Raw genomic sequence first — 21,984 nt, forward strand, 5'->3', positions numbered from 1 at the left:
ATTGACTTGTTGAGTCAATATTTTATTTTGAGCCAATATGGCATTCAGAGTATTAATTTCAAGAACTCCTTTCTTCTGACTAGTCCCATTGTTCACAGGATTCCTTTCAGAAATGTACATGAATTGGTTATTTGCAACCATTTCAATTAGCTCTTGAGCTTCTGTAGGCGTCTTCTTCAGATGAAGAGATCCTCCAGCAGAGCTATCCAAAGACATCTTGGATAGTTCAGAGAGACCATCATAGAAAATGCCTATGATGCTCCATTCAGAAAGCATGTCAGAAGGACATTTTCTGATCAATTGTTTGTATCTTTCCCAAGCTTCATAGAGGGATTCTCCATCCTTCTGTCTGAAGGTTTGGACTTCCACTCTAAGCTTACTCAATTTTTGAGGTGGAAAGAACTTTGCCAATAAGGCATTGACTAGCTTTTCCCATGAGTCCAGGCTTTCTTTAGGTTGTGAGTCCAACCATATCCTAGCTCTGTCTCTTACAGCAAAAGGGAATAGCATAAGTCTGTAGACCTCAGGGTCAACCCCATTAGTCTTGACAGTGTCACAGATTTGCAAGAATTCAGCTAAGAACTGATGAGGATCTTCCAATGGAAGTCCATGGAACTTGCAATTCTGTTGCATTAGAGAAACTAATTGAGGCTTAAGCTCAAAGTTGTTTGCTCCAATGGCAGGGATAGAGATGCTTCTCCCATAGAAGTCGGGAGTAGGTGCAGTAAAGTCACCCAGCACCTTCCTTGCATTGTTGTTGTTTTCGGCTGCCATGGGTTCTTCTTCTTTGAAGATTTCTGTTAGGTCCTCTACAGAGAGCTGTGCCTTAGCTTCTCTTAGCTTTCGCTTCAAGGTCCTTTCAGGTTAAGGGTCAGCTTTAACAAGAATGCCTTTGTCTCTGCTCCTGCTCATATGAAAGAGAAGAGAACAAGAAAATATGGAATCCTCTATGTCACAGTATAGAGATTCCTTGAGGTGTCAGAAGAACAGAAAAATAGAAGAAAGAGGTAGAAGAATTCGAACTTAATCAGATAGAGTTCGAATTGTGCATTGAGAAGGAGTGGTACTCCATAAATAGAAGGATGTGAGAAGAGGGGAAGAGAATTTTCGAAAATTAATTAAAAAGATTTTAAAAACATTTTGAAAAATTGATTGTTAATTTTCGAAAACTAAAAGTTGAAAAGGAATCAAGTGATTTTTTTGAAGAAGATTTTGAAATTAGAAATCAAAAAGATATGACTGAAAACTGTTTTGAAAAAGATGTGATAAATAAAAAAAAAAGATATGATTAAAAAGTTATAGTTTTAAAAAGATATGATTGAAAAGATATGATTTGAAATCAATTTTAAAAAAAAGATTTGATTTTTTTTAAAAAATTGATGACTTGCCTAACAAGAAAAGATATGATTCAAACATTTAAACCTTTCTCAACAGAAAAGGCAACAAACTTGAAATGTTCAATCAAATCATTAATTGTTAGCAAGTATCTTTGAAAAAGGAAAGAAATTGATTTTGAAAAACTTTGAAAACTTGAAAAAAAATTGATTTGAAAACAAAATCCTCCCCCTTGTGCCATCCTGGCGTTAAATGCCCAGAATGGTGCACATTCTGGCGTTTAACGCCCAAAACTCTACCCTTTTGGGCGTTAAACGCCCAGCCAGGCACCCTGGCTGGCGTTTAAACGCCAGTCTGTCCTTCTTCACTGGGCGTTTTGAACGCCCAGCTTTTTCTGTGTAATTCCTCTGCTGCATGTTCTGAATCTTCAGTTCCCTGTACTATTGACTTGAAAATTGAACCAATGATCGAATAAACAATGCATGCAAGACACCAAACATAAAATTAGACACTAGACTCAAACAAGAAACATAAAATATTTTTGGTTTTTATGATTTTGAAAATTTTTTTGTGCTTTTTCGAAAATTATATGAAAATAGAAAATAAAGGTTCAGAATTCTTAATTTGAATTCCAGGAATCATTGCAGTGCTAGTCTAAGACTCCGGTCCAGGAATTAGACATGGCTTCACAGCCAGCCAAGCTTTCAAAGAAAGCTTCGGTCCAAAACACTAGACATGGCCAATGGCCAGCCAAGCCTTAGCAGATCATTGCTCCAATAGCAAGATTGATAGAAATCAACAAGCTCTTGTGATGATCAGTTGAAACCTCGGTCCAATAAGATTAGACATGGCTTCACAACCAGCCAGACTTCAACAGATCATCATGAAACACTAGAATTCATTCTTAAGAACTCTGAAGAAAAATACCTAATCTAAGCAACAAGATGAACCGTCAGTTGTCCATACACGAAACAATCCCCGGCAACGGCGCCAAAAACTTAGTGCACGAAATTGTGATCACTACAACTCAAATAATCCCTAGTAATGGCTCCAAAGACTTGGTGCTCAATACCATGGCATAAACACAACTTCGCACAACTAACCAGCAAGTGCACTGGGTCGTCCAAGTAATAAACCTTACGCGAGTAAGGGTCGATCCCACGGAGATTGTTGGTATGAAGCAAGCTATGGTCACCTTGTAAATCTTAGTCAGGCAGACTCAAATGGGTATAAATGATATATGAATAAAACATAAAGATAAAGATAGAGATACTTATGTATATCATTGGTGAGAGCTTCAGATAAGCGTATGAAGATGCCTTCCCTTCTGTCTCTCTGCTTTCCTACTGTCTTCATCCAATCCTTCTTACTCCTTTCCATGGCAAGCTTATGCAAGGGTTTCACCGTTGTCAGTGGCTACCTCCCATCCTCTCAGTGGAAATGTTCAACGCACCCTGTCACGGCACGGCTATCCATCTATCGGTTGTCGGTCAGGCCGGAATAGAATCCAGTGATTCTTTTGCGTTTGTCACTAACGCCCCGCCTGCTAGGAGTTTGAAGCACGTCACAGTCATTCAATCATTGAATCCTACTCAGAATACCACAGACAAGGTTAGACCTTCCGGATTCTCTTGAATGCCGCCATCAATTCATGCCTATACCACGAAGACTCTGATCTCACGGAATGGCTGGCTCGTTTGTCAGGCGAGCACTCGGTTGTCAGGTGATCAACCATGCATCGTGTATCAGGAATCCAAGAGATATTCACCCAATCTAAGGTAGAACGGAGGTGGTTGTCAGTCACACGTTCATAGGTGAGAATGATGATGAGTGTCACGGATCATCACATTCATCAAGTTGAAGAACAAGTGATATCTTGGACAAAGAACAAGCGGAATTGAATAGAAGAACAATAGTAATTGCATTAATACTCGAGGTACAGCAGAGCTCCACACCTTAATCTATGGTGTGTAGAAACTCCACCGTTGAAGATACATAAGAACAAGGTCTAGGAATTGCCGAATGGCCAGCCTCCCAAAGTGATCAAAAGATCTCAAGAACAAAAGATTTCCAAAGATCAGAAGATGAAAATACAATAGTAAAAGGTCCTACTTATAGGAAGCTAGTAGCCTAAGGTTTACAAAGATGAGTAAATGACATAAAAATCCACTTCCGGGCCCACTTGGTGTGTGCTTGGGCTGAGCAATGAAGCATTTTTCGTGTAGAGACTCTTCTTGGAGTTAAACGCCAGCTTTTGTGCCAGTTTGGGCGTTTAACTCCCATTTTGGTGCCAGTTCCGGCGTTTAACGCTGGGAATTCTGAGGGTGACTTTGAACGCCGGTTTGGACCATCAAATCTTGGGCAAAGTATGGACTATCATATATTGCTGGAAAGCCCAGGATGTCTACTTTCCAATGCCGTTGAGAGCGCGCGAATTGGGCTTCTGTAGCTTCAGAAAATCCACTTCGAGTGCAGGGAGGTCAGAATCCAACAGCATCTGCAGTCCTTTTCAGTCTCTGAATCAGATTTTTGCTCAGGTCCCTCAATTTCAGCCAGAAAATACCTGAAATCACAGAAAAACACACAAACTCATAGTAAAGTCCAGAAAAGTGAATTTTAACTAAAAACTAATAAAAATATACTAAGAACTCAACTAAAATTACTAAAAACATACTAAAAACAATGCCAAAAAGCGTATAAATTATCCGCTCATCACCACCCTAGCAGGAAGCTCATCAAATGTCCAACTTAAGGACTATAACTAAAAGTGCTAGGTGGGAGACAACCCACCATGGTATGATTGTTCATTTTTCAATTTTAATTTTATTTAGTTTTGTTGGTTTTTGAGATTTATTTTATTTTATTGAACATGGAATCATGCATAGCATTCACATTAAGCACTGCATTTGCATCTGCATAATGCATTAAAAAAATGGAAAAACACGCACGCGACGCGGTAGCGTCGCTGACGTGTCCGCGTCACTTGTGCATTGGGAAGAAATGAATTGAACAGAGAGTCACGCGAGAGCGTGGCTGGAGGCGCGCCTTTAGCATACCTTGACCCCACGCGACCGCGTCGCTCACTCGACCGCGTCATGTGGAACTTTGGCCTCCTACGCGACCGCGTCACCCACGCGGCCGCGTGCCATGAAAATCGATGTCAAAAAAGTGCATGGCCGAAAGTTGTGTTGGAATTGGGCTGGACTCGTGCTAGAAGCCCAAGCCCTCCCATGCGAACGCGTGCCCCACGCGGCCGCGTCGTCTTTCAAAAATGGCCATCCACGCGATCGCGTCACCCACGCGACCACGTCACTCAGATTTTTGGCAAAATAAGATTTTGAACAGAAAGTTGCGCGAGCACGCGGCTGCCCTCGCGCCTGTAGCACGAATTCACTCATGCGACCGCGTGCCCTACGCGGCTGCGTCACTTGACAATATCGCCGACCGCGCGAACGCGTCACTCACGCGTTCGTGTCGCCTGCGCCGCACAGCTTATCCAGATTAGCCAAGATATCTTCTCTTTTCTCCCCCAAATCTAAATCTTTTCTTTCCCTTCTTATTTCTTTCTTCCTTCCTTTCTTTTTCTTCTTTTTTTCTTTTAATTGGTGTTGGAAATTTATTTGGGTCATTATTTTCCATATTTTGCTTATGGATTATTTTGGATTTGTTTAAAAAATTATATATTATTATAAGGGTGCTTGCATGTTCTAATTAATATTTTCCATACCTTATTTAACATGCATGCTATGTGTTTGTGAAAATGCCCATATGGCATTTTGCACTATTTTTAGATTTCTTTTAAATCTACTACTCTAAATGCCTGCTTTTCACATAACCCCTTCTCTATTTTATTATTTAAATATAATTGTTTTTACAAACATATTATTAGTTTGGAAGACTCGGTAATCCAACTTGGACATTGAATGCTTAATCTATGCTACTCATGCCTTTGCCAGCATGCCAATAAACATCTTGCATTTAACTGTCATCACATGCACTTCCTATATTTCCATTGATGACTTTTCACATGTAGTCATGACCATGTGTTAACATTATTCTTCTCTACTGTGCATTGATTACCACCTTTTCCGCTCTCTTCCTTGCTGGATCCCTTAGCTTTACTTGTTACTTTCTTTTTTCCTTTTCAGGATGGCCACCAAGAAGGGTACAGAGAAAGCTACTCCCAAACCACCGGCAAGGAAAGAAACAAAGAGAGCACCAGCTGAGGAACCACAACCCCCATCCACCTGCACATCTCAGCATGCACCGAGGACGGTGCAATCTTTAAGTGTGGGGAGGTCGATACCGATCTCCACGGGTCAGTTAGCCCCTTCTTACAGCCAATTTTTGTTTTTCATTGTTGCATTTGCATGTTTGATTGCATGTTTTTTTTTGTGCATATTTTACCACTTGTTTAAAGTAATATTTTCTTTTTCAAGAAATTTTTATAGTATTTCACTAATTTGAATAAAACTTTTTGAAAAACTTGTTTGAAGAAATATTATTTTGGAACATAGTTTAGAGCTCGAACACACAAAATCAGTGAGATTTTGAGCCTATTTGATTAGTTGCATTTTATCAACCAATATTTTATTTTTGGTGTGTGTTTCTCTCTCTAAAATTGTGATCTTTATCTTGCTTAATTCTATATTTCCATTATTTGATGTATGCATGCACTTATATGATTGAGGCCTTGTTTCACTGAGCTTACATACCCTTATGGCCTTACTTTTTATTATCCTTTGCAAACCCATGTTGAGCCTATTTTACCCCTTGTTCTTTACTTTAGCTCATCACTAACTCTAAGCGGAAAACAATAATGTCCTTAATTTGAATCCTTGATTAGCTTAAACTAGTGAGAATGCTCATGAATTAAGTATGGGGAAAAGTGGGTTTGGAAACGTTTGGTTTGGAAATTGAGTATGTTAGACTTTGTGTGAAAAGATGAAAAATGTTAAGAACATGTTTACGCATTCAAAACCTTAATCATATGCATTGAGAAGGGTAAAAAAAATAAAAAAAAAGTAAGTAATAAAAGGGGACAAAATGCCCCAGAGTAAATGTTGGTACCAATGCATATGAGCTGCACTCAAAATTTGGAATGCATAAATATGTAGTAAACAGAGTTAATGGGAAGTTAGATTTTGTATTTTAATTAAATGAATTGTCTTGAGTTAGGTGGAAAGTTTATGTTAATTAAGGATTCAAAGTTTTAGTCCACTTGGCCAAATACAATCCTACCTTGACCCTAACCCCATTACAACCCTTAAAAGACCTCTTGATTTGTGTATTGGTGCATTAAATTTTTGTTGATTGTTAGATGAAGAGCAAGCTATAGAAAGCAAGATTAGTAGAGAATTGAGAGAATTGACCCTAGACACTTGAGAGTTAGAGTGGTATACACTACCAGTAAGGGTTCACTGCTTAATTCTATGTTCCCTGATTTCATGAGCTATCTTCTTCTTGCAAGTTACTTATATTGTACTTTGTGATTTGAATTAGTGAAATCCAGTTCATATTTATTCTTAAAGGATTTATTTACTTTTTCACCAAGTAGGTAGAATCATTTTAGCATGTAGTTGCATTTATATTCATGGGTTGCATTACATGAGTCTTGCCTTTCCCTACTCATTTATTTGGTCTCCTTGAGTTTAGCATGAGGACATGCTAATGTTTAAGTGTGGGGAGGTTGATAAACCACTATTTTATGGTTTACAATGTGCTTAATTGTGTGGTTTTATCATGGTCTTTACCCACTTATTCATATAATTAGCATGCATTTATATTTCCTTCCTAAAATTATTACATGATTGAAAACATGCTTCTTTGGTCTTAATTTAGCTAATCTTAATCCTCTCTTATTACCATTGGATACCTTGATCTGTGTGTTAAGTATTTCAGGTATTATAGGGCATGAATGAGTGAGAGATTGGGAAGGAAGCTTGCAAAAATGGAAGGAACACAAGAAGTAGAGGAGATCACCAGCGAGAAGAGACGCGTACGCGTCAGCGACGTGACTGCGCGGAAGAAAGGAATCCACAATGACGCGGTCGCATGGCTCATGCGACCGCGCGGATTGGAAAAGCACAAGTGACGCGGAAGCATGGAAGACGCAAACGCGTGGCAGGAAAAAATGCGAATGACGCGACCGCATGGATGACGCGATCGCGTGGCGTGCGTGATCTGCAGAATTACAAAAGTCGCTGGCAGAGATTCTGGGCCGCATTTCAACCCAGTTTTCGGCCCAGAAACACAGATTAAAGTCAGGGAACTTGCAAAGACTCATCATGCTTTCAGAATTCACTTTTCATGTTTTAGATGTAGTTTTTAGAGAGAGAGGTTCTCTCCTCTCTCTTAGGATTTAGGAAGAGTTTTTAGAAATTAGGATTTAGGACTTCTCTTAGTTTTAGGAGTGACTCTCGATCCCAGGTTCAATGTTCTTGGTATTTATTTATTTTCAATGTTCCATATATGGATTGATTTTCTTATTTAAATATAATTTGAGGTATTTTCAGATCTATGATTTGTGTCTTTTATTTATATAAATAATTTGGATTTTTCTATTACCCTTTTGGCTTTGGTTGAGTAATTGGTGACTCTTGAGCTGTCAAATAAAGCAGTGGTTGAAATTGGAAGTTGCTAATTAATTTGAGTTCCAATAACTCTAGCCTTTCCAAAGGAAAGACTAGGAATTTAGGTATCAAATTAATTAGTCCACTTGACCTTCCTTTGTTTAGTAAAGGTTAACTAAGTGGGATTAAAATCCAATTCTCATCACAATTGATAAGGATAGGACTTCCAGTTCTTATACCTTGCCAAGAGTTTATTTTACAGTTATTTATTTATTTTTATTGCTTTGAAAATATACCTGTGCCCATTGCCCAAATTCCAAAAACCCCAATTTTACATTTTTCATAGCCAATAATAAGAACATACCTCCCTGTAATTCCTTGAGAAGACGACCCGAGGTTTGAATACTCAGTTATCAATTTTAAAGGGGTTTGTTACTTGTGACAACCAAAACGTTTGCACGAAGGGATTTCTGTTGGTTTAGAATCTATATCTACAACGCGACTATTTTTATAAAATTCTATACTAGCAAAAATCCCAACGTCACACGCCCGGGGTCTTCTTTAATGTTGGCTAGCCTGGCATGCCTGCCTTAGAGCCCAAGTGGCACGCCCAGGATTTTCTTTAATGTTGGCCAGCCTGGCGTGCCACGCCTTCGAGCCCAAGTGGCATGCCCAGGATCTTCTTTAATGTTGGCCAGCCTGGCGTGTCATGCCTTCGACCTCAAGTGGCACGCCCAGGCTCTTCTTAAAGCATTGGTTAGCCTCGCGTGCCATGCCTTCGACCTCTGGCACGCCCAGGCTCTTCTTAAAGCGTTGGTTAGCCTGGCATGCCACGTTTTCAAGCTTAAATGGCACGCCCAATCTATTATTTGGAGCATTGAACTAGCGTGGCACGCCCAGGGTTTGGCGCGCCACGCCCATTGTGGGTGTTCCATCTTCTTCTCTGGAAAACATAACTGGCGTGCCACTCCCAGGGTCTGGCGTGACACGCCAATGATGCAGGCTTCTTCACGTTTTCAGAAAATATAACTGGCATGCCACGCCCAGGGTCTAGCGTGCCACGCCCAATGTGCATGCTTCCTTCACTTCTCTGGAAAACACAACTGGTGTGCCACGCCCAGCATTCTTCCTTTCTCCAATAGATGGTGTGCCACGCCCAGCATTCAAGTGGCACGCCCAAGTAACTAATGAGAGTTGGCGTGCCACGCCTTCGACCTCAAGTGGCAGGCCCAGCCTTGGTGCTTGGTCTTCTTTAGTGTTGGCGTGCCACGCCTGGGACCAAAGTGGCACGCCCAAGTATTTGGGTCTTCACTTCCTTTGTGGAAACTTGAACTGGTGTGCAACGCCTTGATACCAAGTAGCACGCACAAGTGATGTCCCTTTCTGATTGATGAACTGGTGTGCCACGCCCCCTTTGTGGCCTTTAACATTGCTCTCTAGAATCCATTACTGGCGTGCCACGACCTGGTGCTGGGGTGCCACGCCCACTCATTTTCATGGCGTTTGTTCTAAATGGCATGCCCACTTCAAATGCCCATCTTTACTTGTTTTTTTCTTCCATTTTTGTTGCTCTTTTTACCTGAAATTCAACACAAACCCCTTTCAAAGCAATGTACCATAATATTTATCATTTGATTCATGAAATTGCATTGAAACAATGAATATGTGTTCTTTTTATAGTCCTTTTAGATAGGTAAAAAGGGTAAAGGATGCAAGTCACCACAACACCAAACTTAAGCTTTGCTTGTCCCAAGAAAATCAATGTGAATTGTTCTTAGATGGATTGAGACTTGACCTTGAATTGGTGCATACATTACCAAAGATAAGGCTAAGTGTTTAACACATGCATGAATATTATTGTTTCAATTTTTCAATGAATTCTTAGATTCTTGAGGGTTCTTCCAAGTATATGCCTTAGGGGCCCTTTTTATTGATTGTCACCTTGAAGTAGCATGAGTTGTTTCCTCTTTCTTTTTAGTTGTTCTTTCTTTTTCACTTTTTTTTTTCAATTGACCACGACTCTAAGTGTTTTGTCTCAAGACGACCCTTTAAGTTAGGCTTTCAATTAGCACTCCCAAACCAGTTGGTTTTAGGGTACTAGGTGTTGAAACACCCCTCAGAGCCATGGGTCTTTTGTTGCTTACTACTTCTTGGTTCTATAGATATTCAAGGGACATCCTTAGCTTTTACTTGTCACTCCCTCTCTAAGTCTAGTTGCTCATCATGACTCATTTTCTTTCAAGTTCATTCAAGGTCCTACACTTAGTTCCTTTATCTCTTGGCTTTGAATAATCCCACTTGGTCTTAGTCTCTTTTACTCTTGTTTTTGCAGCAACTCACTATAGACTCTTATGGAATCAAACTACTCTTTTATTTGATGATCATGAGACTTAAACAACATTGTATTTTCTTTCTTTAATCATAAAGGACTCATAAAAGACTTCCGAACATAAAGAAATCAATCATGAAGCATAAACTATCCTAACCTTGCAACTATTATTAAACAGAAATTAAACATAAGGAAATCAAACAGAAATTTAGAATTTTAAAGTGTCAACCATGGGACTCAACAACCTTGAGCAGCTTCAGTTCATTGGCCCTTTCCTTTTGTCCTTCTTCTTGGAGGGGGAGGAGTCATCATCATCCTTCTTGGAGGATCCTTGTTGTGCCTTTGTGTCCTTGGGCTTTTAAAATCCTAGCCTTCTCATGTAGGTTCTTTCATCTTCCTTGTGTTTGGCCAGAATTTCTTCTTGACGTGCACTTAACTCCTCCATTCCTTGCACGAATGTTGGGTATCCGGGGTTCAAGGCTGCCATAGCATTACACAAGTGATTCAGCTTCGGTTGTGTGTTGATATCATATTGTCGTCTTGAAATGGTTCTAGCATCATAAAGATGTCTAAACTCAGAAAGGTTCCTCATATGCCATTTGTTTTGTTCCACTATTTTGTTGAGGTTGCCTTGCATCTCTCCCTAGTTGAACTGGCCTTGTTGCTCCTTTAAGTACTCCATACTTCCTTGGAGTTGTTGTATGTCTTCATGCACTTGGCCCCAATGTTGTTGTTGTTCCTTGAGTTGGTTGACATCCTCTCTCATATGGTGTATATCTCCTCTCATTTGGTGCATGTCTCCTTGCAATTGCTCCCAGTTGAAACCTTCAGGAAATTGTTGAATTGGTGGTGGTAGTGCTAGATATTGTGGTTGATCTTCAGCCACTCCTTCTTAGTGTGGCGGCCCTTGTGGTACCTGAGCATGAGCTCTGTGCTCCCTTGTTCTCTAAAGAGGGATGGCAGCCACCACTTTGGACATCTTCTTGGCAGTTATAGGCTTCTCTTGTTCCACCAGAACTTCATCAATAATCTTTTCCACCCCTGCTTCATCACAGAGCCTTTAAATGATGCTGGGGAATGCTAACCTTCAGCTATCCTTGGTGCTTTTCAACACCCTATTGATGTTGTTGGCAATCAATTTCCTGATATTAACGTTCTCGCTTTTTATTATGTTGTATATGAGCACAACCCTTTTTAAAGTCACCTCTAAAGTGTTGGAGGTGAGGTCGAGAGACTTTCTCACAAAATCCAGCCACCCTCTAGCTTGGGGGCATAAATCTTTTCTCCTCAGCTGGTTGGTGATGAGCGGATAATTTATATGATTTTTGGCATTGTTTTTAGATAGTTTTTAGTAGGATCTAGCTACTTTTAGGGATGTTTTCATTAGTTTTTATGCTAAATTCACATTTCTGGACTTTACTATGAGTTTATGTGTTTTTCTATGATTTCAGGTATTTTCTGGCTGAAATTGGGGGACCTGAGCAAAACTCTGATAAAAGGCTGTCAAAGGACTGCTGATGCTGTTGGATTCTGACCTCCCTGCACTCGAAATGGATTTTCTGGAGCTACAGAACTCCAAATGGCGCGCTTTCAAAAGCGTTGGAAAGTAGACATCCAGAGATTTCCACAAATATATAATAGTCCATACTTTATTCGTGATTAGATGACGCAAACTGGCGCTCAACGCCAGTTCTACGCTGCATTCTGGAGTCAAACGCCAGAAACACGTCACGAACCAGAATTGAACGCCAAAAACACGTTACAACTTGGTGTTCAACTCCAAAAGAAGCCTCTGCACGTGTAAAGCTCAAGTTCAGCCCAAGCACACACCAAGTGAGCCCCGGAAGTGGATTTTTATATCAATTACTTACTTCTGTAAACCCTAGTAGCTAGTTTTAGTATAAATAGAACTTTTTACTATTGTACTAGTGGCCTTTTGACCATTCGATCTTTGACCACATCTTTGGATGTTTAGTTCTTAGACCATGGGGGCTGGCCATTTGGCCATGCTTGGACCATCACTTATGTATTTTAAACGGTGGAGTTTCTGCACACCATAGATTAAGGGTGTGGAGCTCGGCTGCACCTCGAGTTTTAATGCAATTACTTCTATTTTCTATTTAATTCAGTTTATTCCTATTCTAAGATATTCATTGCACTTCAACATGACGAATGTGATGATCCGTGACACTCATCATCATTCTCACATATGAACGCGTGACTGACAACCACTTCCGTTCTACCATAGACCAGGAGCATATCTCTTGGATTCCTTAATCAGAATCTTTGTGGTATAAGCTAGAATTGATGGCCACATTCATGAGAATCCGGAAAGTCTAAACCTTGTCTGTGGTATTCCGAGTAGGATTCAGGGATTGAATGACTGTGACGAGCTTCAAACTCGTGATTGTTGGGCGTGATGACAAACGCAAAAGAATCAATGGATTCTATTCCGACATGATCGAGAATCGACAGATGATTAGCCGTGCTGTGACAGAGCATTTGGACTATTTTCACTGAGAGGATGAGATGTAGCCATTGACAATGGTGATGCCCTACATACAGCTTGCCATGGAAAGGAGTAAGAAGGATTGGATGAAGGCAGTAGGAAAGCAGAGAGTTAGAAGGAGCACAGCATCTTCATATGCCTATCTGAAATTACATAAGTATTTCTATCTTTGTTTTCTGTTTATTTATTATTATTATTCGAAAACTCCATAATCATTTATTATCCGCCTAACTGAGATTTACAAGATGACCATAACTTGCTTCATACCAACAATCTCCGTGGGATCGACCCTTACTCACATAAGGTTTATTACTTGGACGACCCAGTGCACTTGCTAGTTAGTTGTGCGAAGTTGTGATGAAAGTGCTGAGTTATAAACGCGCATACCAAGTTGAATGACATTATTAGAGATCACAATTTCGTGCACCAAGTTTTTGGCGCCGTTGCCGGGGATTGTTCAAGTTTGGACAACTAACGGTTCATCTTGTTGCTCAGATTAGGTAATTTTCTTTTTGTTTTATTGTCAAAAAAAAGTTTTTTTTCAAAAATCTTTCAAAAATTTATCACCTGTTTTTGAAAATTTTCAGAGTTTTTAAGAATGAATTCTAGAGTTTCATGTAACATGTTGAAGCCTAGTTGGCTATAAAGCCATGTCTAATTCCTAGACCGGAGCTTTAGACTAATATTACATGATTCTTGGAATTCTGATTGAGGACTTTGGATTCATTACTTCATTTTTCTAAAATATGTTTTAAAAAAATATAAAATAAAAATCCAAAAAAATTAAAAAAAAACCAAAAATATTTTGTGATTCTTATTTGAGTCTTGTGTCATGTTTTAAGTTTGGTGTCAATTGCATATTCATCTTGTTCTTACATTTTTTGAAAATTCATGCATTTATAGTGTTCTTCATGATCTTCAAGTTGTTCTTGGTAAGTCTTCTTGTTTGATCTTTAAATTTTCTTGTTTTGTGTTGTATGATGTTTTTTATGTGCATTTTTGCATTCATAGTGTCTAAACATGAAAGATTTTTAAGTTTGGTGTCTTGCATGTTTTCTTTGCATAAAAAATTTTTCAAAAATATGTTCTTGATGTTCATCATGATCTTCAAAGTGTTCTTGGTGTTCATCTTGACATTCATAGTGTTCTTGCATGCATCATTGGTTTTGATCCAAAAATTTTCATGTTTTGGGTCATTTTTATGTTTTTCCCTCTCATCATTCAAAATTCAAAAATAAAAAAATATATTTTCCTTTTTTCTCTCAAAATTTCGAAAATTTGAGTTGACTTAGTTAAAAATTTTTAAAACTTAGCTATTTCTTATAAGTCAAGTCAAATTTTCAATTTTAAAAATCTTATCTTTTCAAAATCTTTTTCAAAAATCAAATCTTTTTCATTTTTTTATGGTTTTCGAAAATTTGAAAACATTTTTCAAAATTTTTTTCTTAATTTTATTTCAAATTTTCGAAACTTAACTAACAAGTAATGTGATTGATTCAAAAATTTGAAGTTTGTTACTTTCTTGCTAAGAAAGGTTCAATCTTTAAATTCTAGAATCATATCTTTTAGTTTCTTGTTAGTCAAGTAATTAATTTTAATTTTAAAAATTAAATCTTTTTATCATATCTTTTTAATCATATCTTTTTAAAAAATTTGATTTCAAAATATCTTTTCTAACTTCTTATCTTTTCAAAAATTGACTTTCAAATCTTTTTCAACTAACTATTTGACTTTTTGTTTGTCTCTTATCTTTTTCAAAACCACCTAAATAATTTTAGCTCTCTAATTTTCGAAAATTACCTCCCTCTTTTTCAAAATTCTTTTAATTAACTAATGGTTTTAAATTTTAATTTTAATTTTATTTCTTCCTTTAATTTTTGAAAATCACTAACTTAATTTTAAAAATTAATTTTCGAATTCTCTCCCTCTCATCTTCTTCTATTTATTTATTTATTTACTAACACTTCTCTTCATCTCAAGAATCTGAACCTATCTTCACCCTTGTGTTTGGATTCTTATCTTTTCCCTCTTCTATTTCTTTCTTCTTCTACTAACATAAAAGAATCTCTCTACTATGGTAAAGAGGATCCCTATTATTATTTTCTGTTCCCTTCTTTTTCATATGAGCAGGAGCAAGGACAAGAATATTCTTGTTGAGGCAGATCCTGAACCTGAAAGGACTCTGAAGAGGAAACTAAGAGAAGCTAAATTACAACAATCCAGAGACAACCTTACAGAAATTTTCGAAAAAGAAGAGGAGATGGCAGCCAAAAATAATAATGCAAGAAGGATGCTTGGTGATTATACTACACTTACTTCCAAGTTTGATGGAAGAAGCATCTAAATCCCTACTATTGGAGCAAACAATTTTGAGCTGAAACCTCAACTAGTTGCTCTACTGCAACAGAACTGCAAGTTTCATGGACTTCCATCAGAAGATCCCTACCAGTTTTTAACTGAGTTCTTGCAGATCTGTTAGACTGTTAAGACTAATGGAGTAGACCCTGAAGTATACAGGCTCATGCTTTTCCCTTTTGCTGTAAGAGACAGAGCTAGAATATGGTTGGATTCACAACCAAAAGATAGCTTGGACTCATGGGATAAGCTGGTCGCGGCCTTCTTGGCTAAGTTTTTTCCTCATCAAAAGCTAAGCAAGCTTAGAGTGGATGTTCAGACCTTCAAACAAAAAGATTGTGAATCCCTCCATGAAGCTTGGGAAAGATACAATCAGATGACCAAAAGGTGTCCTTCTGACATGCTTTCTGAATGGATCATTTTGGATATATTCTATTGTGGCCTATCTAAATTCTCTTAGATGTCACTGGACCATTCTACAGGTGGATCCATTCACCTAAAGAAAACTCCTGCAGAAGCTCAAGAACTCATTGACATGGTTGCAAATAACCAATTCATGTATACTTCTGAGAGGAATTCCGTGAGTAATAGGACGCCTCAAAGGAAGGGAGTTCTTGAAATTGATGCTTTGAATGCCATACTGGCTCAGAACAAAATATTGACTCAACAAGTCAACATGATCTCTCAAAGTCTGAATGGATGGCAAAATGCATCCAACAGTACTAAAGAGGCATCTTCTGAAGAAGAAGCTTATGATCCTGAGAACCTTGCAATAGCGGAGGTAAATTACATGGGTGAACCTTATGGAAACACCTATAATTCATCATGGAGAAATCATCCAAATTTCTCATGTAAGGATCAACAAAAGCCTCAACAATGCTTTAATAATGGTGGAAGAAATAGGCTCAGCAACAGCAAGCCTTATCCATTATCTTCTCAGCAAAAGACAGAGAATTCTGAGCAGAGCACTTCTAATTTAGCAAACTTAGTCTCTATCTGTCTAAGGCAACTTTAGGTTTCATGAGTGAAACAAGGTCCTCCATTAGAAATTTGGAGGCACAAGTGGGCCAGCTGAGTAGGAAAATCACTGAAACTCCTCCTAGTACTCTCCCAAGCAACACTGAAGAGAATCCAAAAAGAGAGTGTAAGGCCATTGACATAATCAACATAGCCGAACCTAGAGAGGAAGGAGAGGATATGAATCCCAATGAGGAAGACCTCATGGGACGTCTCTCAAGCAAGAAGGAGTTCCCTATTGAGGACCTAAAGGAATCTGAGGCTCATATAGAGACCATAGAGATTCCATTAAACCTCCTTCTGCCATTCATGAGCTCTAAAAATTATTCTTCCTCTGAAGAGGATGAAGATGTAACTGGAGAACAAGTTGCTCAATGTCTAGGAGCCATCATGAAGCTGAATGCCAAATTGTTTGGTAATGAGACTTGGGAAGGTGAACCTCCCTTGCTCATTAATGAACTAGATACTTGGATTCAGCAAACTTTACCTCAAAAGAGACAAGATCCTGGCAAATTCTGAATACCCTATACCATAAGTACCATGACCTTTGAAAAGGCTCTATGTGACCTGGGGTCAGGCATAAATCATATGCCAGTCTCTGTAATGGAAAAGCTGTGGATCATTGAGGTACAGCCTGCCATATTCTCACTACAGATGGCAGACAAGTCAATAAGACAAGCTTATGGATTAGTAGAGGACGTGTTAGTGAAGGTTGAAGGCCTTTACATCCCTGCTGATTTCTTAATCTTAGACACTAGGAAGGAGGAGGAAGAATGCATCATCCTTGGAAGACCTTTCCTAGCCATGATGCAAGTGGAAACTGTCTCTCAACAAATTTTCTTCGGCAAGTGTACCAAATTTGTCGTCAAGTAAAAACTCACAATAAAGTGAGGTCGAATCCCACAGGGATTGATTGATCAAGCAACTTTAATTAGAAGAATGTTCTAGTTGAGTGAATTCAGAAATTGGGTTGAGATTTGCAGAAAATAAAATGGCGGGAATGTAAATGACAGAAAAAGTAAATGCTAGAATTAAAGAGCTGAAAGTAAATGATTGAAAGTAAATTACAGAATTATAAATGGGAATGGGGTGTTTGCTCATGAAAGTAAACGCAGAAATTAAAGAGAATGGGTGAGATCAGAATTGGGGAGTTCATTGGGCGCAGGAGATGTTGCAATTCTCCGGATCAAGTTTATTTTCATCTATTCCTCAATCAATGCACTCATTGATCTCCTTGGCAATCTTAATTGATTGAATTACAATTTCTTGCAATTCAATCTCTCAAATCTTGATCAATAGCCAATTCCTTGGTCAATTGCTCATGAGAAAAGATGAAGTGTGGTCACTGACTATACCACATGCATTTCCCAAATCAAGTATTGAGAGGATTATAGTCACATATCCATCCAAACCCAATTTGGTCCAGCATGAGAAAGCATTTCTAGCTTGATCTCTTCATTCCTATTTCAAGGTTCAAAAGAGATCCAAGTTTGAATAGTTTCTTTTCCAAGATAACTACCCAATTGGATGAAGATCGAAAGCTTTCAAGTAAATTCAAGAGAAAAGATAGAAGAAGAATAATGAAAACTAGTATTGATCCATCAATTTACAACAGAGCTCCCTAACCCAATGAAAGGGGTTTAGTTGTTCATAGCTCTAGAAAATGAAAACAAAGATGGAGAATACATCATGGAACTAGAAGAGCAGAGAAAGTAAAATACAAAGAGTAGTGTTATTTTTCAACTTCCAAAAATCCTCAAATAATTCAAAGCTACTCCTATATATACTACTCTTCTCAGCTTCTAGTTGGCTCTTCAAATCTTGGGCCTTTGGGTCTTGAGTTTGAAGCAGTTCTCTTCTTCATTTGGGCTTGGCTTTACTTGCATAGAGAAAGTGTAAAGTGGGCAGAGACTTTAGCTCAGGACGTTAGGGGTGTTAACGTTTAGTGAAAGCATGAGTTCCAGAACGTTAGTGACACTCAACATTGTCACTAACGTTCCAATGTACCCCTTTGCCTCACGTTAGAGCCCACGTTAACTAGGTTAACGTGGCTTCTAACGTGGCCTTGCCAACCTTTGAGAACGTTAGTGACACTTAACATTGTCACTAACGTTCTAGTGTGCCCCTATGTCTCACGTTAGAGTCTATGTTAACTAGGTTAACGTGGCTTCTAACGTGGCCTTGCCAACCTTCGAGAACGTTAGTGACACTCAACATTGTCACTAACGTTCCAATGTGCCCCTATGTCTCGCGTTAGAGTCCACGTTAACTAGGTTAACGTGGCTTCTAACGTGGCCATTCTTAGCCATCCCCAACGTTAGTGACAATGTTGAGTGTCACTAACGTTGGCTCATCTTTCACTCATCAACGTTAGCTTCCACGTTAACTAAGTTAACGTGGAAGTTAATGTGGTTCCTTGGGGGTTTTGTGGGTGCTTCCAACGTTAGTGACAATGTTCACTAACGTTGTCGACCTCCTTTGCCTCTTACGTTAGCTCCCACGTTAACCAAGTTAACGTGGGAGTTAACGTGGTACATTTCACCTTCGGCCAACGTTAGTGACAATGTTGAGTGTCACTAACGTTGGCTTCCTTCCCCCTTCTAACGTTAGAGGCCACGTTAACTAAGTTAACGTGGACTCTAACGTGGCCACTTATGATCATTGGCCAACGTTAGTGATAATATTAAGTGTCACTAACGTTGGCTCAAAGTCCCTTCTTCACGTTAGAGTTCACGTTAACTTAGTTAACGTGACTCTTAACGTGGGCAATGATGGCTTCGAGAGCGTTATTGGCAATCACTTTTCTCATTAACTTTGCAAGTTACCTCCCATTCCACGTTAGTGGTAACGTTAATTAGATTAACGTGACTGCTAAGTGGTTCTTCCTTGCTTCCTTTGGTCCTGAAATCAAGCAATAGAGTGCATCAAAGTTCTAATCCAAGTCATGGGTAATGCAACATACAATTTGTCACTAAACTCATGCAAAATCCTCATGAAATCATGTAAAATGCACAATGTATGCTTGAATCAAGGTGTAAGTGAATATCTATCCAAAATAGCTTATTTCCTAAGAAAATGCATGAAACTACCCTAAAAACAGTAAAGAAAAGGTCAGTGAAACTGGCCAAGATGCCCTGGCATCACAACACCAAACTTAAAGCTTGCTTGTCCCTAAGCAAGTTCTGGAACAAGAGAATGATGAATGGAATGCCAAGAGAAATGAGTCATTCTTGTGGAAGTCATGTCACTGATTTTATGGTGGTTTCATGCATAGCAACTTAGGTTCATTCCATTACTGGCTTTCAGACCTTTATCATGTCCTAAAACACTGACTTTGCTTACATCCCATGAGACTTTTATTGATCCTTTTATTGTCATTCCAGGGCTTATTTGTGTTCTTCAAGCTAAGTGCTCTGTAAGGGGGCAACTTTTTAAAATAAGCTTTCAGCCAACACTCCCGAACCAGTTGGTTCAAGGTGCTAGGTGTTGAAACACCCCTACGGACTTACTTCCTCAAGTCTCTCCCCCATACATACACACCACAGGCATATGGTTTATTTATTTTCTTTTCTTGAGACCTTGGTATCCAGCACCTCTTTGGGTTACTAAATGCTCTGTAGTGAGGGTTACTCTTGATAGTGGACTTTCAGCTGATAATCCCGAGTTAGTTAACCCAAGTTACCAAGTGATAAGGCACCCCTAAGAGCTTATTCATCCAAGTAAATCCCTCACACAGGAACACCACAGACACATGCCTCAAGATTAAAACCATTGGTGCCTAGCCTTATTGCTTACTCTTTTTCTTTTGTTTTTCACTTTAAGTGTTCTTTCCCTTTCTCTTATTAGGATCTTGTTATTTACTTAGTCTCATGGGTATATTCAAAGTATAGTATTCAGGCCAGATAGTTGTCATCCCACCTTATGGTTGAACCAACTTAGCTAACTTATGATCACACCAAAGACTCAGGATATTACTCCATATCCTGAACTCCACTCTGGTCTTTTGAAACATAAACATTCTCTTCTTCATTTGATTTAAAAGACAAGCATACAATAAGTAATGGTATGATGCAGTAACACTTAAGCCAGAAATCAAAGACCTAAGCAATAAAACTTAAAATGCAGAATTGAAAAGGTTCAAACCAATCATGGAAGTATGTTCTATTTCATACAAGATCTTCCTTATTTAAAGCATAGAAAACAATGGAGTAAAGAAGGAACTCCACCACCTTTTACTCTTGTGGCCGTCCATGCTCTCCTTCTTGCTTGTGCTCTTGGTGTTTTTCTTGAGTGCTTGTGCTCCCACTTCCTTTGCCTTTCCCAAGCAGTTTTTTCCAGAAGCCAGCATCTTCCATCTTCTTCTTTAGTGTGTCCTTCTGCTGTTTCACCTTCCTTTCTTCTTGTTCAACAAACTCTTTTTGGACCTCATCATATGCGGGAATGGCATAATGTAGATGATGCATATTGCTGGATATGTAGTTCAACCTGGCCTGAGTGTTTACGTTGAACTCCTCCCTATGTAACTGCCTTCCTTCATTCAGCACATTGAACTCATTGAATGATTTCATTTGAGCTAGTTGCCGCTGGTTAAGTTCTTGAAGGCATTTATCTTGACACTCTTGCCTCTCAGTAATTTGGTGGATGGCTTGAGTGAGTTGGGAGTATTGCTCCTGTTGCTGCTCCATTTGTTGTTTCTGCCACTCTTCTTATTGTTTCATCCAGTTGGACTGAATGTGAAGTATTTGCTCTTGTCCCTCCATATGTCTCATTCCCAAATCCTCAATGGCTCTTAAAAGATGAGTCATATTTAGGTTGGCTGGGTCATGATGCTCTTCTTGTTGATATTCTTCCTGATGATATTCCTCTTGATGAGTTCCTTCCTTGGCTTTTTGCTTTCCTATATGTGGCCTTCTTTGTTGTTGAGCAGGTGTGGTATAGACAAATCGCTCGAGTGTAACTGGCCTCCCTGGGTTCACCCAGTCTGGATTGCTGTCCTCAAATACTACCTTGGCCTTGTTGCACAACCTGAGAATGGTGCTAGGGTACCAGAGCCTGGCACCTGAATCAGCCTTCTCAGCTGAATCTTGAATCCCCTCAGCGATGAGTTCATGCACATTGATCTCCCCACCCTGTACTAAGCAATGCACCATAGTAGCTCGATTGATGTTTACCTCTGAATTATTTACAGCTGGTAGAATGGACCTCCTTACGAGTTCAAAGCACCTCTTGGCTTCAGGGCTAAGGTCTCCCCTCTTGATGAACTTAGGTCTCCCATCTGCGTACCTCTCCCAATCAGCTGCTATAACACAGATGTCCGTCACTATCTCTGTGAGCTCATCACTATCAGGGCTTTTACTTATTCTTTCCTGATAGCTAGCCTCATCAAAATGAGGTGATTTCAGGTGAAGAGCTCTTGATATGGCATTTGGGCTGAAGTCCACCTCCTTTCCTCTCACATAGCTTTTGAAGGTTGGGGCCTTGGTCTTGTCTTCTCTCACTACATTTGCATAGAATTCTTTGATGAGGTTTCCATTAATCTTCCCCTCTGGACTTGTGAGAAATTGCCACCCTCTCTCTTTGATTTTCTCCCGAATCTGTGGTGACTCATTTGCATTGATTTGGAAGATTAATTCTGGCAATATCTTTCTGACCCTTATCCGCTCAAATTCACGTTCATGAAAGGCAGTTTTAAATCTCTTCTCATCGAATGGAACACTCTCCATGGGTTCCTTTCTCTTTTGCCCTTTTGAGCTTGATGATGCCATGAATTTGAGTTGCTGTTTTGAGGTGATTTGAGGATATGGATAAGTGAAGAATGGGTTGGCTAGGACAAATTGTGATGAAGGGGTTTAGCACGCCAAAAGTAT

General features: G+C 39.1%; 1 non-coding gene across 1 annotated transcript; it reads left to right on the plus strand.

Moving 5' to 3' along the window:
* Nucleotides 1–270: 270 nt before the first annotated feature.
* On the plus strand, nucleotides 271–378 carry LOC130953876 (small nucleolar RNA R71). The gene has a single exon (XR_009076036.1). It is a non-coding gene; the product is annotated as a small nucleolar RNA R71 (small nucleolar RNA).
* The last annotated feature ends 21,606 nt before the right edge of the window (nucleotides 379–21,984 follow it).

Source organism: Arachis stenosperma, chromosome 9, assembly GCF_014773155.1.
Source record: "Arachis stenosperma cultivar V10309 chromosome 9, arast.V10309.gnm1.PFL2, whole genome shotgun sequence".
NCBI lineage: Eukaryota > Viridiplantae > Streptophyta > Magnoliopsida > Fabales > Fabaceae > Arachis > Arachis stenosperma.